Source organism: Pteropus alecto, unplaced genomic scaffold (genome assembly GCF_000325575.1).
Source record: "Pteropus alecto unplaced genomic scaffold, ASM32557v1 scaffold71, whole genome shotgun sequence".
Lineage (NCBI taxonomy): Eukaryota > Metazoa > Chordata > Mammalia > Chiroptera > Pteropodidae > Pteropus > Pteropus alecto.
The window spans coordinates 6,080,226-6,097,698 of record NW_006433024.1 but is presented as its reverse complement, the minus strand read 5'-3'; the positions used below and the strand labels follow the sequence as shown (position 1 = coordinate 6,097,698).

The 17,473-nt window shown below is 40.2% G+C and overlaps 1 protein-coding gene across 4 annotated transcripts in view; it reads left to right on the top strand.

Annotated features, from left to right (window-relative positions):
- Window positions 1-17,473, top strand: part of BDNF (brain derived neurotrophic factor) — a 53,452-nt gene that overhangs the window by 17,131 nt on the left and 18,848 nt on the right. Inside the window, exon 1 of one of the 4 annotated variants that reach the window (XM_015586433.2) lies at window positions 2,127-2,464. The exons of 2 other annotated variants lie outside the window; for them this stretch is intronic. The gene's annotated coding sequence lies outside the window, so the exon portion shown is untranslated. Of the gene's footprint in view, window positions 1-2,126; window positions 2,465-3,279; window positions 3,603-17,473 lie in introns of those variants that run through there. One more of the 4 variants, XM_006907989.2, reaches the window with a different exon arrangement.

Below are 17,473 nucleotides of genomic sequence, written 5' to 3'. Positions count from 1 at the left end.
TACTTCTGACTCCTCTATTTTTTTCCTCAGTAAAATTGCACTACACACTAGAAAGTAAAGATACAAACATTTATTTGTATAATGTCAAGGTAGAGTAGAAATAAGAAGATTGGCCGCATACACTATCAGAGTCTGAGAAATAAAAGCACTTTTTCCTTCAGCAGAAATGCTGCCCTGGTAATGTGAATTTAGCCGGTAGATTTGCCATCATTTCCAAGTGAAGAGCATTGAGAAGATTTCTAAGGTTCTTGACATTCACCTGCTAGGTATTTTTCAGGAAGGAAGTAAATTACAAGCAAACTAAAAAACCTGGGGAAATAACTCATTTTCAAGCGCATTTAAAGTTGGAAAGTAAGCACTGGTTTGAAGTTAGCATAAAATTATTTTTTTTATGTTTGAGTAAGGCTTCTTCAGTACTTTATAAAGTAGTATAAGTATTTTCTTATTTATAAAATGTTTAATTTATTTTTAAAGTTATTTATTTATTAATTTTATTTATTATTGCTTTGCAATATTAGAAGAAACTGTGTCTGAATTCAGCCTACACTCCTGGGACTCAATATAGAGGTTCTTTGAGGTGACCAAGTCCAGCTTCATGCCCTCTGTCTTTTGCTTCTGGCTAGCCTGCGTATTTCACATACATTAAATATTCCACAATAAACTTCACCATCTGTGCAGTAGGGTAGTTTGTATTGGTCATGTGTTCTGTCAAGTTGACAGAGGTGCAAAGCTAAATGTGTGACACTCTAAGAATATGCATATATTTGAATAATTTGACTATTCAGTCCAACAATTTGCAAAGATGCTCTGAATGATCACACATCCCGATAACACTTCCAAGGAACAGATAGCTAGGCTTATTTTGGGGTGAGGGAGACAGGGGTGTTTCTAGCTGGAGTTCCTGAGTTCATTGAAATCTCTTTGGCACTTAGCTGTGTGAACTTGGGCACATTATTTTGTGGCACTGAGCCTTGGGTTCTTCATTATAAAATGAAAATAATTTCTGTCACTAGTCTTTAGAAGCTCTAAAACAGCTAGTAGAAGTGAATTCACTTTGTTAATTGTAAACTGAGAGGTAAACGGAGCTGAGTATATAATGTTATTATTATATACTGAGTTCAACAGCACATTCTTGATAACCACAAGAAGGTCCAGGAAAGGAAACTGTTTATAAATCTTTCCCTTTCCTCAAATTAATGTTAGAGTGTTTAGGGAAATTCTTACAGCAACGAGTCTTAGCAATTATTAGGTCAAACCTCTTTGAGATTACAGAAAAATGCACATACACATAAAATTGCCTACCAAAATTGAGGAGGATAGGAGATTCCTCTGACACCAATTTATGCACCCCTCAGGAAAGAATGTTTCTTAAAGCGTGCCCTCAGATTTTCAGCATCCGAATTGCTGGAGGTGCTTGTTAAATGCCAATCCCTGGCCCCTGGCCCCACCCTGACTAAATCATCATTTCAGGGAGAGAAGTCTGCATTTTAACAGACACCCAGGTGATTTTTATGCTTGAAGCAGGTCCAATGACTCCAAGTTAAGTACTGCCGTCTTGCTCCTTGTTCTAAAATTTAAGGTCTGTCCTAGAGCGTACGAATCGGTCGAACTAATGTGAAGAAAATACAGCTTTAATGCAGGAACCTAGGTGAGACGGTCGACAGCGTTCGTCCAATGGCAAATTGAAAATTGTCCTCTGGACTCTAGCCACTTAAGTTCTCTCCAAGGGTCTTGGCTACCGGCAAATATGAACCGGAAAGGCTGTTTGCTCTTCTGCTGGGGCGGGGTGGGGGTGGGGGCCGCGAGAGGAGGATTAACTGAGCCAACAGTCCTCCCCCCAACCCCCATCCCCCGGTTAAAACAGAAGGCTTTTTATTTATCTTTGCTGCCAGGTTCATTATTAAAAGGGTCGGTTTATGTGTGTAAGTTTGCTAGGGAGGGAAGTGAAAACATCTGCAAGACCGTGCAATGCCTGGAACGGAACTCTTCTAATAAAAGATGTATCATTTTAAATGCGCTGAATTTTGATTCTGGTAATTCGTGCACTAGAGTGTCTATTTCGAGGCAGCGGAGGTATCATATGACAGCGCACGTCAAGGCACCGTGGAGCCCTCTCGTGGACTCCCACCCACTTTCCCATTCACCGCCGAGAGGGCTGCTCGCGCTGCCGCTCCCCCCGCGAGCTAGCATGAAATCTCCCTGCCTCTGCCGAGATCAAATGGAGCTCCTCGCTCAGGGGGTGCGAGTATTGCCTCCGCCATGCAATTTCCACTATCAATAATTTAACTTCTTTGCTGCAGAACAGAAGGAGTACAGACCAGGCACCAAAGACTCGCCCCCACCCCCCTTCTTTTTAACCAAAGGGAACGTGAAAAAATAATAATAGAGTCTGGGAGTTTTGGGGCCGAAGTCTTCCCCTGAGCAGCTGCCTTGATGTTTACTTTGACAAGTAGTGACTGAAAAGGTGGGTTTCTTTTCTTTCTCTTTCTTTCTCTTTCCTTTTTTTTTTTTTTCCTTTCTTCTCTATTTGGTCGGCTAGAAAGCGTGTGGCTTTAGTGAGGTTTGTCATTGCCTTGGCTTCCCGGCTGGAGCAAGTAACTTAGTGTAACGTTATCTGGGGGTGTTCATTAATAAAGAATGCGGTTATTATCTTGATTGAATTCCTATTAGGCAAACTCCGGAGAGGTCAGTGCACGAACTCTGGTTAAGCTGGCGTGTTTAAGGCAGCGGAGTAAACCAATAGCCCCCCCTGCTCCATGCGATTTCATTGTGTGTTCGCGTTTGCAAGCTCCGTGGTGCGGGAAGGTGTGTCTGTGGCCCGAGAAACACACGCCCTCTCCCACAGAACTTGGGTGCTGGGATGGGGCGGAAGGAGTTGCAAACGAGGGGAGCAAGAACCGGAGGAGCCGGATTCGCACTCGCTCCCTGCCGCCCCAGCGCACAAGGCCGGGGTTTCCACGGAGGGCACAGGACTCGGGGTTCCCCGAGGCGGGGGTTAGGTCACCCCTAGAAGCGGCGGGCGCTGCGTGTGCGTCCTGCAGAGGTGCCCCAGGCGGGCGCGGGGCTCGCTGGGCTAAGTTGTGGGGCCCCGGGGACAGGCTTTGCGGGGCATGCGGGCCCGGGGAGCCCCGGGAGTCCTGGGGGCTGAGCGGGGGCGCAGAAAAGGCGCGGCGTTCCCTTTAAGCTGCCGCCCCGCACGGGTATCGGTGGCGCGGGGGATCCGGGGGAGGGGGGGCGGGGGGCGGTGCCGTTTGACCAATCGAAGCTCAACCGAAGGGCTAAATAATGTCTGACCCGAGCTCCAGGCGCAGGCTGGAGCTCCCGGTCGCTGCCACCGCCGCGCCCGGGCGCACCCGCCCGCTGTCCCGCGCACCCCGTCGCGCCGCGGGCTCCCGGGCGGGGCAGAGCAACCAGCCCGGCGTGCCCCCCATCCCCTCTTCCTGAAGCTTTGATGAGACACTTGAATTGCAGTTGCCACCGCTGCTGTGGGGCCGGCGGCGAGCGGCTTCGCTACAGGGTCCGGGGCTGGGCGAAGGGGCCAGGAGCGGGACAACGATGTGACTCCGCCACCGGGGACCCGTGAGCTTTGTGTGGACCCCGAGGTAGGCGAGCACCGGGCGTGGGACTTGGCGTGGGAGCCGCCCGTCTGGGGGAGGAAGTGGCCCTGGGGGTCCCCGAAGTTGTGGGAAGAGGCCAGAACTTCTTTCCTCCTCTCCAGGAGAAGGGGGATATGAAGTTGCTCCTGCGGAGCTTTCTCCTCCCATCCCACAATCCAGAGGCGCAGTCAGGACTCCCGAGGGAGAGGGATCCCGGGAAGCCCTGATGTGGAGGAGAGAAAGTCAAGGAGAGACGTGGAACTGCGCGTTGGGAGCGTAGACGGCGCCCCGAGGATCCCCTGAAAGCCTCCCCCAGCAGAGAACGGGTCATGAGATAGATTTAGGGCTCCAGTTGTCGTGGCCCTGACTGAGGCGACAGTGTTGGGGCTGGGATAAAGATCTTTCCCATAGACTGAGCGCTCCCCGCGCAGATTTGGGGGGCCCTTGCTCCCTCAGCCCGCGTCCCCGTCCCTGGGGCTCCATTCAGGCGGCACACAGTCACCTGCTCCCCAGGAGTCGAGACCAAAGATATAGGTTCAATTCCAATGTATTTTGGAAAACTTGAGACAGCCCTGAAGCTCGGACCTGAAAGGGGCTGCGGGACTCCGAGGCTGGCTGTACCCACACCTCTCCCCGCCTCGCGCCCCTCCATTGGGGCACCTTTCAGGGAAGTAAAAGTTTTGACTTTGGGGAGCTGAGTGGGATGTGTGTGGGGATGTATTGACTTGGGTGGGTTTCTGGGAATGCAAAGCCGGAAAGAAGGAATGGGTGAGTGAGCTGTGCCTGGAAAAAAAATAGCCGAGGGTTAGGGGGGATTGCCGACTGGGGGCAGCCCCACCGGAGAAAACTAAAGTCACAGTTTGAGGATGCTGTGTTTGTGTGTTGGGGTGGAGCGGGCGGGGCGGGGGAGATGAGGAGCAGGGGGCAGGGAGAGCGGTGCTAGGGAAGGTAGAGGGTGCCCTCTGCCGGCCAAGCTGCCCTGAGCAGCTGCTGGGGGTGGGGAAGTGGTAAGGGATGGCTCTGCTGAATCCCTTTGGGAGCTGGTAGGAGGGACTTGTTGAATGACGCTTTCTGACTCCAGATGAATTTTGACACGACGCGCTTCTTTGGCTCCAATGCAAAAAGTTTTCCTCGCTGGTGGAGCTTTGATAAGCTACTGTTGGTAGTGTGTTAGGGCTTCCTAGATCTTAGTTTAGGGTCCTCCAGGAGTCTTACACTTACTTACTCCTCAGTGTTAGCAGTAACCAGTGAATAGTTTCTGACAAGAACGCAGGAATGTTTTTAGCCAGAAGCAAAGAAAAGCATATTTCCGAGTGTTTATTAATAATCCTAGTACAATTATCTTTTAAAACAAAGCAATATATAATTGGGGGTGTTGTTTTTAACTGTATATAAAACGTGTAATGCTTTTAAATGAGACCTTCAAATTGGCTCAACTTCCTGGAAAATACCTCCTCTCTTATTTTTATTCAAAAATATATTTTATATGAATTTGTTGTAAGGTCAAAAGTCGTTTTGGTTATAAAGTCATATTTATATATACATATATTTTTTACACTATCTATTGAGGTATAATTACAGATTTAATTGGTCGAAACATGGGAGCCCTCAGGCAACATTATCATTTTTAGATTGGAGGTTTCTGAGAGTATGGCACATAGTCCTTCAAGTTATTACACATAATAGATCACATCTCACATAGAAATTACACTACAAAGTTTTGGCCATGGGAATGGCACTTCTTTAAAATAATTACTAACACCTGTTTCCTGATTTTGCAAATATTTTGCTTAAGATTTTTCTTTTCTAAGTTAACTTCTGGACTAGCACTAGAGGTAAGAAAAAGGAAAGAGATACTTGTTGAAATATAACCATAACCTTTACTGGAATTTAAAACACGTTGGTTACCATTACTGGAATTCCAGGGCAATAAAGTCGTTGTCTTTTTTCTTCTGCTTTATTTTGCAAAATGTGATAAATGTTGGTAAATATAGACCAGTAATAAGTATTACGACAGGAGAAATGTTATGTACGTAGAGCTATTTTAAGTTATTACAAAATGTTTCGTATTTATAAATGATATAAGCAGAAAGAAATGATTTCCAGATAAACAAGACTTACGTACATGTTTCGAAGCATTAGAACATTGCAGACACACTTAGACATCACTTTTTTTTTTTTTTAACAAGACTTACGTTCATTTTTCGAAGCATTAGAACATTGCAGACACACTTAGACATCTCTTTTTTTTTTTTTTTAAAGCAAAATAACAGTGATTTTTCACATACCTTTGGAGCCTTTCATAGCCCATTCAGAGCTGAATTAGTAACTGGAAATCTTGTTTATTTTAAAGTGATATTTAAGGTGAACAGTAGGTCAACATTTGAGTATCCACAAAATAAAGCACTTAGGAAATCTGTTTTAGGATGTCCTTTCAATAAGTGTAACTTACTTGCAAACAAAAGGAACCAAGAATGTGATCATTTGCCTAAAATGCTATGATCTCAAAACATTTATTTATACTATGTGAGTTAATTGCCTAAATCTTATAATGGCCAAAGATGGTCGGAAAGGTGCTGGAATATTGCTGGTTCATTTTCATTCACAAAGTGTGGGGGACACCTGTAAATAATGCAATTTTCTAAAATCCTGGCTCAAAGTTCTTGGGATTCCTGTTTAACGGGGCACCATTAGAATGTAAGTTATTCCCTTCTTCCTGGAATCTTTAAGAGTCCCAGCTTTTCAATAGTCAAAATGCAGATGATTGATAATCTCATTTCTGTGAAATAGAAACAGCTCTGGTGTGTAGCTCGGCTCACACTGCGAGCCGAGCACGCCTACTTGATAGTACTGCGAAGAGCTTGTTTTCTTTTTTTTACATTTGTCTTTAAATCCTTCGTAAATAGCCCCCCCACCCCCACCCTTACACACAGACATACATACAGACACACACACACACCCCTATGCCTAGGTAATGAACTTGTGACATGTAACAGCCAGCAGCTTCGGGTCTCAATCATAGACTTAATCTTCTACTAAGCTTCAAGAATACTGAAGATATACACAATGCAAAGGTCATATACAATTAGTTCATTAACATTTTAAGATTTAGGAAGTTAGAGTCAGAGTAGAGAAGAACAATTTTAGACTTCCTGAATACAAGCAGAAGAGCATGGAGAGTGTATGATAGCTAAACTCTGGATATCTTTTAAAATGAAAGGCATTTCCATTTCAGATGTCCATAATGCTGAATTTATTGTAATGGTTAAAACATCATTTCTACGTGCATCTTCCTGGTGTGGAAACTTTCAGTTTGCGTGAGGGGGCTAGCCTAGCTCAATGCAAGTGACTATATCTCTTTAATAAGGTAATTGCTAACTTGTCTCAACTTGTTTTCAAACGATTGTTATGGAGCACTCAGTTTCCACTAATTGCAAAATTGCTGCTTTAATTGAAGGACTCTCAGCCATCTAGTACAGCCATTCAGCTGCTGGCAGGCTCTGTGATCTCAAGCTGTGAATTGCATTTTAAAGAGGAATGGAAGAGAGAATTCCGGGGTATTCTAGTTTTCATTGCTGGCTGTTGTTACAGTGGAGGAAGAAATCATTTGAACAAGAATCACATTAAGTCGCTTTGTGATAAATTTTCTTTATTAGGATGAATAACATGCCCAGATGGCCTTCAGAAGTGAATGAGCAAACTTACCACTACAGTCTGCATCCATTTACTCTGTTTAGTATGGAGTACTGTTAAGCAATAAGCGATGTTGGCAAATGAAATCCGTATGTCATTTGTATGTGGGGTCTGACCCTAGGAAACAGAGGAAGGCTTTGGTATTTTTAAGGTTAGACGTATGTGTCCTCAAAGTTCCCTTAAAATTCCACTTAAGAGAGAACTGTTTAATCCTAAATAATTTTACACTGAAATGCATCTCTGGCTTTCCAGAATATTTGTACTAAAGCCTTAGAAAAGTCCTGGACCCAGTTATTAAATATATGAAATCGTTATTGATGACAGATATGAAACAATGGATCTCACTAATATATTGACTTTGAAAAATGTTTTTGGGAGAGGGAATGGTAGAAGGGTGTATTCTCTAAGTGAAACGGGAAGGTATTCTTGTTTGTGTAGGAAAGCATGAGTGTCTGGTCAGATAAGTATGGAAGCTTTCATTTAAATGCAAGTACTCAAATTCAAGTACAAACTCTGGGACACTTATGCTCTTGGTAAAACAACTTTGACCAAATATACTGCATGTGAAGAAGTGGCTGATTGCCCTCATGTCTCATTTATACATTGCCTAAAATTTGAGGATGGGTTCCATTAGGTGAATTGGGGGGCGATGTATGGGATCAGAGCATGGGGAGATGTATGGGATCAGAGCATGGGGAGAAGCAAAGTAAATTTACAGGCTTCAGTGACAGCCATAATAAAGTATAAGTTTATTTTTAAAGAGTCCAGAGAGTAACGAATGTTATACAGTTTTCCCCAAAGGTTCACTTGAAAGAACTTTCATTGGTTGTCATGGTAGTAATGTCCTGATTTTGAAAGCTCGCAGAACCTAGTAGCTCTTAAATGTGCTTTCATCTTGGTTCCTTTGGTCTGACTGAAACTTTATGACAACCTTCTGTGTTTTTGACATGCCTCTGCATTTTTAGAGGGAGGAGGGCAGGCAAAAGATAATTCCGTAATTCTAAGACAATATACCTAGGAAATGTAAAATTATATGATAAAAAATCACTTAACTTCAAATTGGCTCATTAAAATAAAACTAGAAGGCAACCTGTTATTTAATTAAAACTATTATGTATAAAGTTACGATATTTATAATGGAAATATAAAGAAAGTAAATGGACAGCTTCATGTAATATAAACAACTCATCAAAAGTTGAATAGTGCCACCTAGAGAACAAAATCACCAGCTTTACCAGCCAAATGCCTTATTTGCCACAGGAGCCATTTTTTTCAAGGCTACGGTTACTAAGATTTCCTTGCCACCCTATTCAGTTTGATGAGTGTGGGGTGGGGGGTGTTGGAAGGGTGATAGTATGCATTTGGAATTGTAGATGAGATTTTAAAACTGGCAGATCCACAACTCCACACATACACTAAGTCCTTTGAGCATTTTAATATAGTAGCCAAATGTAGAATAGCCTGCCAGGAACAAAGGCTGGCCTCCTTTTTAACACTTACTATTTTTAAGGATATGTACTGAAGCATTAAGAACAAAGATTCTGATTTTATTCACTTACTACAAGCAATTCATTGCTCTTTCTGAGATGTAATAATAATACCAAATAATAATACCATCTAAATTGAGTAGAGGGATCTTAAGAATTTATTTGACTACAATCTAATTTTAACTTTAATGATTTGAGAATATTTAAGAATAAATAAAGGGTCATATATTTAGCAAGACTTTAACACCAAAAACAGTAAGGAAAAATAAAGTACAAGGAAAAAGAAATTTTAAGAATTACCTCAATCTTAAAATAGATAAAGATTACAACTGCACCAGCACCAAAAAATTGTAATAGAACCAGGAACCAATAATTACAAATTAGCTTACAATTCTTTGATGACAAAATCTGTATTTAATTCATTTTTAATTCATTTTTATATGTTCTCACAATAGCATCTAAAATGGTTCTGGTCGCAGAGGAGGCACTTAGACAAATATTGATTAATAGTTGCTTCGGATCCTGACTAACAATGTAGACAATAAAGAAACTACAGTTATGGAAAAATTTTTATCTGTTTTGCTGGTGAAAAGGCAGAAATAGAAGGAAATACATGTAATAATACTTTCTTTTTTCTAGTAGCTATTATAAATGTTCTTTAGATGGCTTAGTTCTAAAATTTTTTATGCACAATTTGGTTCGCTCATAAAATTATTTGGAATGTATAAAATGTTAAGGTTGATTTAGACAGTAGCAATTATAAACTTAGTGGTGGATTTTTGTTTAAATATTTTCAAATTCTTGGATGCCACTGAAGATGTGTTATTACGCTTCAGGGAATGGAAAACAGTATATGTTAAGTTTGTGCCAATTTCTTGTAACCACATAACCAAAGAAAGTCATCGTATTGTCTGTACTTTGTGTCAGCCATAGAAGTAATCAGGTGCAGCAAACTTCACTATTCAGGAAAAAATTACTAAAAAGAGGGATGGAGGAAGATGGGGTGGAGTGGAGGAGGGAGGGATGGGGAGAGAGAGAGAAGGAAGCTCATTGAGAAAGAGAGAAGGAAGCTCATTGAATAAAATTTTTGCCACATGGGGTTTAGTCTAGTCAGTCTTGCTTTTGGAGCTGCTACCATCAGCATTTGCTGCATTTTTTGATGCTTGCTTTCTGCCTTCATGTGCCTTTGAAAACTGAAACTATGCCCAAACTGAAATAAGTTTCGCTCTTTTCACATGTTCATTTATTTCTTGAATTGTAGGGAGTGTTTTTAAACACAGATAACTTTCTTTTACATCATGTAGAATCTGAAGGTTGAGAAATTTGCTTCATGCTCCTGGAAGAGATGCTTGGCAGAGTCCCAGGCCACATTCCTAGACCAAACTGTTGAAGGTGTTCTCTCTTATGCAACATGGAGAAAGCACATCCAGCATTAACATGTTGGCTGATAATGTATCTGAAAGCACAAATGATATGCTTATCATATTGAAACATAAAGCCAGCAGACATTCTGTCGAATGATAGAATCTGGATCATTTACGTTTACTTAAATGTAAAAATACTGTGATTAGGTTAAAGTCAATTGTATAAATATAGGAGAGACTAGGAAGTCAGTACAAGGTTTGAGGGGTGGATGATCTAGACTGTGGTAAAGAAACCTAGATGTTTTAAATAACTTCAGGGTCCATGTGAGCAGGTGGTGTGACTAGGGCTGATGAACATAGCTACTGTATTTTTTTGGTCTGTACTACGAGAAGCACAATACTCAAATGTGGAAGCTAATAAGTCTCTTCCACTTTTTAAATAGACCATTATAGAGTATTATCTTCAATTCAAGGACCTGAAATAGGTTGCTTTTAGGTACGTCATTGACAATTGATCACTGGAACCGGGATGACAGGATTTGAAACCACTGCATGTGAGGAATGCTTGAGAGAACTTGGAATGGGTGGCTCAGTACAAGAAAACTTAGGCTGGAGTGGCAATTGGTTTTGTCTCCTTTAGAAAATAATTACATGATGGTAGCTACCTGGAATGCAGTGTTAAGAATTCTGGAGCTGTCCAGGCTCAATAGAAAAGAATGTTCTGATTGTTAATGCCTGTCATGGCAGCATGTGTGATATGTTTTTGACAGCCTTATTTAGAGGACAGCCTTCTCAAATATGAAGAACTGACATATGGAGGAAGGGGTAGTTTTGTTTTGTGTTGCCCCCAAGAGCAGATCTAGGACCAGTGATATACATTTAAGTGCTATACATAGTATCTAGAAGAACTTTTAGTTCCATTAATAAAATATCGAATGCTTACTGCATGCAAAGCGATTTATTAAGGAGATTTGTAATCTGACGAAAAAAGAGGCTTCTTTGGAATATGGTCAGTTTCCTATTACAGATTTTTAAGCAGAGCCTGAAACCCTTTTAAAAGTATTGCCTATTAATGTGAGGTATACTCTGCAGTACCTTTGTATTCCTGTTTTTTAAATATATCGATCATAAGTATGCTTCTTGTTTTTCATTCATATATAATCCTAATGCTGACAATTATATATTTGTCTTTGAATCCTCTACCTGAGATAGGTGCAACATCATGATTTGAATCTTAGAAATCCATCTCATTTCTTTGCAAAGTACAATATTTTTCTTTTTCTTATACTTCCATATGGATTCTCAAAAGTAGTTCTTTTTCTTTTGGGCCAGCTGAACTAAAAAAAAAAAAAAAATTCCCCAAATTCCCTTTCCCCTTTGGGAGCCATACACTCTTCAGATATTAGTTTTTCACATAGTTTCTCTTTTTAAACGTAAGCTGTCAAAGAAATTGACCCCCTCCCCCAGCCTCATGAGGCTTCAACATGGATACTTTTTTATAGTTTATTTTGCTCTTCTGCAGAACACTTGGAGATTAACCAATATGGAGATGTCATTAAAATGCAAGTTTATACCAGAGATTGCACAGCTCACTCCAAGTACTCATTAATATTTATACTTTATGATCTCTCATACTGCTTTCAAGTATACATATTGTCAGTCAGCAAAGCAAACAGTTTACTATTTACATCTCTCTTAGGATATGGCGTATTTTATAGTTTATATTGTTGTATGCCTGTTTTCTTCTGTTTCAAAGTTTTCTTTAAAAAAAGTAAAGGTGTTATACATAGGAGATGATTCTTTTATTCATTAATTCACCAAGCATTAACTGAGTGCCCAGTGGGTGCTGGTCACTGGACTAGCTGGGGTTTCTTTTTCCTAAATGGATCCATTCATTTTCAGGAGCTACTTGATAAGGAACTCCATTGATTCTCTCACGTAATGCCTCCAATACCTCTTCATATACTCGCTTCAAAAGAGGCCTGATCTAGGGGAAAAAAAAAGTCTGTTGAACAAATTCTCTGAGTTATTTTTGAACTTCCAGCCCATACTATGGACTATAACATTTTGGGAGAACTTATTTTGCTTTCAAGAGATTGATCTTTTCTAGACCCCTGATTTTCAGATATTTCACGTTCAAATTATGACGACAAAAATACTTGTTAGACATTGTCTTAAACATCTTGCTATTTGAGGCTATTTTGTGAAGAACTCTTGTAATAATGCTATTCATTTCCACAGATTTCATGATAGATGTTTTCCTTACATTCAAGGACATATTCAGGTCTCTTATTATTCAGGAGTCTGTCTTTCATTTGACAGTGTGTATAAATCCTGTGTATTTCCCCCTAAATAAACTCATATCGTGAGACTGCTTCCATTTACTAGAAGCTGATTTTATGATTATCTTGAAAAGAAGGAAAAGAAGGCAGAAAAATCAGTGTAATGAATACTATCTTGCCTTTAAACATTAGTCAAAACATGTTTTATTTTGTAATGATAGATACTTCTATGTGAAATGTTTCCTATTGCACATTTTTTTTTTTTAGAAATAATTATAGATGTATAAAAGTTGAGAAGCAATGCAGGATGACCTTATCTTAAAGGTTTTATTAATCATTAAAATTTGTCATCATAGTACAACTGATTTTTAGATGCTTTTCCTAAAATACTGGTTTATTTTTCTGGTTTCCACATTCCTGACAGTGACTTTCTTAAAACTTGGGAGTGTCTCTTATTCAAGAGCCTTAGATTATTTTTAGAGCCAATCTCCTGTAAAAATCTAGGAGAAACTTCACCATCACTGTTTCAAGGAATATCAGAGATTTTAAAGTCTTACCCTGGTGAAATGCTCCAATAGGCAGTGGTACCAGCTGATTTGTCATCACTAGCATTCCTACACGATTTTTTTGGCTAAAGTCATACATAGACAAGATTGCACATTTTAGTAATAATCTAATCCAAAGATGTAATGTTCCGTACATTAAAAAATGCATCCATTTGATGTCTCATGTCATTTGACACTACAAGTTACCTTTGAAAAAGATCAGGCAGACGTCATTCCTATGTAACATAAGGAAACCGAAGCTCAGGGCAGCTAAATAACTTCACCCAAGATGCATGGCTGTAGGACCAGATCAAGTGTTACGGCCTAATGACTTCTCCTAACCTGGTTCTCTTACCGTTATTCTGGCTATCTACAACCATAACCTGAAATATTCAAGTGAGAAACCATATTTCACCCTTGACACATTAATGTGAGTGCTTGACGCAAGTGTAGGCTAATATTGTCACCCTGGCCTTGTGTTCACTCTCTAGAGCTAAGACTGGCGACCTCTATGTGTCAAAGAAGATAAAAAATGTTTATTCTAAGGAGTTTTTTTCTTTAATTTAGTTTCCTTTTTTAAGGAGGGGAAAAAAAACTTGAGAAGGAAAAAGAATATGATTTTCGATGTCTTGTTCCTTGAGCTTCATAGTTATTTTGGTTAATGCTGGGGATCTTAGTATTTGAACTACTGGAGAACGTAACATAGAGGTGAAACTTTGAAAAAATATAGCTATCAGGTCCTAATTCCTGAAATTCAAAGGTTGGGGACAGAGCCTGGGCATGTATTATGTTTAGAAACATCTACAAGTGGTTCAGATGTACAGGAAAGTTTGGATTACACTAGAAGCCAAATAAAACGAATATCCTATGATTTAGAGAGATTTATCATTTACTTTATTGTCCAAATACTTGGATCAGAGCATGACTAGAAGGGATTGGCAGCCTTGTAAATAATCAGAAATTCAGAGGCTTTGAGAGGGAGGACTGCTGAAGATAGTCTTTTTGATTTAAAAGATAGCTCCTAATCAGAAACTTCGATGTGAGGGCAAAAGGCGTAGGACAATTCCTGGGCCCAAGGAGCAGGTTGGTTTTAGGTCCACCACTTACTAGGTCTGTCACATTGTACACATTTTTTCAAATCTCTATGCGTCAGCCTCTTAACAGGGTAGTGGTAGGGATTAAGTGTGTTAATGCATGTGAAGAAGTGCTCAGGTCAGTGCTTGGTATAGTACATGCGTAATGAATTTCAGCCATTGTCGTTATTATTGCCACTTTCTGGCCTTAAAAGAGCACCTATTAATGACTTCTTATCAAGACAATTAAAAACTTTATCAGCATGCTTCAAACCTAAATTTGCTTTACTTTGTACTAAAGTGGACAAGACCAAAATTGTTTTGTTGCAATCCTTGGAGTCTAATTCGTTTATTCATGACAGTCTCCTCCTTTCAACTGTCTAAATCCTACTTATTCACCAAGACTCAGCTCTAATTCTACTTCCTCTAAAAAGTCTCCTCCCCAGAATAAATCTGCCCTAGCTGAATTCCTAGGTCATTTATGGTCTATATCTCACAATTTAGTAAATAAGTAATTAATATAAGCAATTGTATAGCCATTAAATCATTATTAGGTGTCTTCTCTGTGTTGGGTCTATGCTGGCAGCGTGGATATAATGTTCTAGTCTAGAGAAATATTCTAGAATATCCTACTTGGGGTAGTCTTTGACTTTAAAGAAACCCTTCCTAAACAGAAACTTCATGAGGCAGCTGAGGCCTGATACCTGCCTACCTTGGCCTGATGATTAAGGTTGATTCCAGGCCCAACACTTACTAGATCTGTGATGTTGGGCAAGTTACTTAAATTCTCTATGCCTGGAATAATGTTAAGGGAATCCTTTTTCCTTATCCTGTATTTCCACAAGGGGACTTGCTTCCTAAAACTGAACACTTATCAGAGGAGCATTCTGGGACTTCCTTTCTCTTGTCCCCATTACTTGCTCCTTTCTATGAGAAGAGTGAGTAATCTGACTGATGAGATCCACTAGATTTGTCATCTCCTGGACTGTATGGTATATAAATCAAAGCAACAGACCAAAGTGCTGAAATTGAGCCCACTTCTTTCTTGCTTTGTAGGACCACTGTGCCCAAATTTGTAGCGTCCTGGCATTCTAGCCCACTCTACAGTAAGCGATGAAACCAGGGCTGGCTTTCTGCAGGCCCTGCCAGGATCTCTGCCCCTTCAGTTCCCATTTTTCTGCCTCCAGCTGTGTGGGTCCCAGGGCTTTGGTTCTAGATAGCAGGAAATAGGCCCCATGGTGTTTTCTAACACAGCTTTACTGACATGAGGCTGATCCTGTATTATGACTCCTGTTTGGCAACTTGTTTCTATTCTAAACTCAATTCAGAATCCCAAAGGGAGGAGACATGTTTACTCCAAATATATACTTGTAGGACGTTGAATAAATGGTCATGTTTTTCGAAGTTGAATGAGTATTTGTCCCAAAGAAAATATCTTATGTTAGCTTTTTTTTCTCCCATGTATTTTAGTCTTTGCAATTTGAAAGCAAAAGCTGTATCTCCTACATTATCTTAGTCCCCATAGCACATAGCCAACTGATGGACACTTACATAGCAGGCGGTGCTGTAGGTACTTGCTAAATAATTCAACATGTCCTTCTCTCATGGAAAAGATACAAATTTCAGCATTGTCGTATTCAGCTAGAAAAGCACCTTGGGGAATCAGTTCTAGATAAGTATAGATAAATGAGTCTTTTGGTTTCCAGCTTATGTGCCCCCAAAGCTCACCAACATTAAATTCTTCATGGAGACTGTGTCTTGCTTTATGGTTTGTAGATGCTAAGAGGTTAGCAGATAAAGTAATATAATCTTTTACTCTACAAAATATGATCTATATTGAACAAAAACCTGGCCCAACAGACTTTTCTCCTCTGTCATCTTTCCACTGCCTCTCTTTTCATTCCATCTTTTGAGAATGTCTTCGTACGTTTTGTCAATTATAGCATGTACAACCTTGAATTATACTTGCTGGGTTATGTCTCTAATCCGCTCCCCATCCCCACCCTTAACAGTGAAATCCCCAAACGCAGTGGTTCTGTCTCCTTTATTTTAGTGTCTCAGGTATCTGTGCTCAGAGAATGTCTGTTAAATGAAAGAAAAGCTGAAAGGAAAATTTTAGGAGAAGGCTAAGTCACAATCATCCTACGATGTTAGTTTGACAAGTTGACATCCAAATGAAATGCTTTCACAGATAACCCAACCACAGAGGGATGGGCAACCTTGTTGCTCTGAAGGGAGAAGCAGCAGAAATGGAGCTTTAAAAACATTTGTGGTTCTTTTTCCCCTCATGGAATAAATGTGGGCTACACCTGAGTTTTCTTCACATGAGGGAAGGACAGAAACACAGCTAGTTATGACCTTCAGCTTCACTACCAGAGCTCTGCTGATGAGACATGAGCTTGTATCCTTGACCCTGACATACACCTCGGAAGTGTCAGCTCATTGTCTCTGTGTTCCCATAAACATTTTTTTAAAGAATTGTTTTTGATCTTGTGAACCTCTGAATGATTAACTATGTAAAATTGAGGTAACACTGAAACACTTCCCTTGAATGCTATGGATAATTAGCTGGGACTGCATCTACCTCCATAGGTCTCTGATTTTCTTATTATACTTGAAAATCAGTGATGATTTACATTCAGTCACTTGAAGAAATCTATTGAGTTACCTAATTAATTACTCCCACTTTACATGAAGCAGCCTTGAAACTGATTTTCCTAAAGCGAAGTGCCTCTAAACTTGGTAAGTTCTAAATAATTTTTGCTGAATGAATAAATCATTTACTAAAATATAATGTGTTATTCTTAATTGGAGGGAATTTAAGCCTCTTGTGCCAGAGGAGATTGACTAGGAATAATATAGGGTAGTAAGCCTCCTAGAGAAATTTTTGTAAGGAAACAGGGTCTGCTATAAAACATAAAGCTGGTGGTGAGAGGATGTTGTATTTGACCCCAAATGGCATTGGAGCTTTCCAACATGGACTAAAGTCAAGGTCCATCATTTATTTAGACGTGGTCCCAGAATACATTGCACCCTGTAGACTACTAGACCCGGCAGGAACCAGACACCTTGCACAACGACTTTAAACATAATAGAAAGTTCTTTTCTTTCTTTTTGAGTTTCACATAGCCCTCCGGTTTCCTAAGTAGGCATCTAGATAGCGATACCGAGTTAGGACACCTCCAGTGAACTTCCTCTTGTGGTTATCTCCCACCTCTTGGAACGTTTCAGTTCAGGAAAGTGAGGAAAGCCACCCTTGGATTTTCATGATGAGTTTAACATCACAGTGCAGCTTTGACCACCTATTTAATGGGAGATCTGCTTTCCAGATGACTGTACATATGGACATGAGAAGAGTTGTGTGTGTGTTTTTTTTCTTTTTAAAGAGTGTTTTTTCATTCAGTTTCTAAATTTAGGGTAAAAGGTCCTCTAG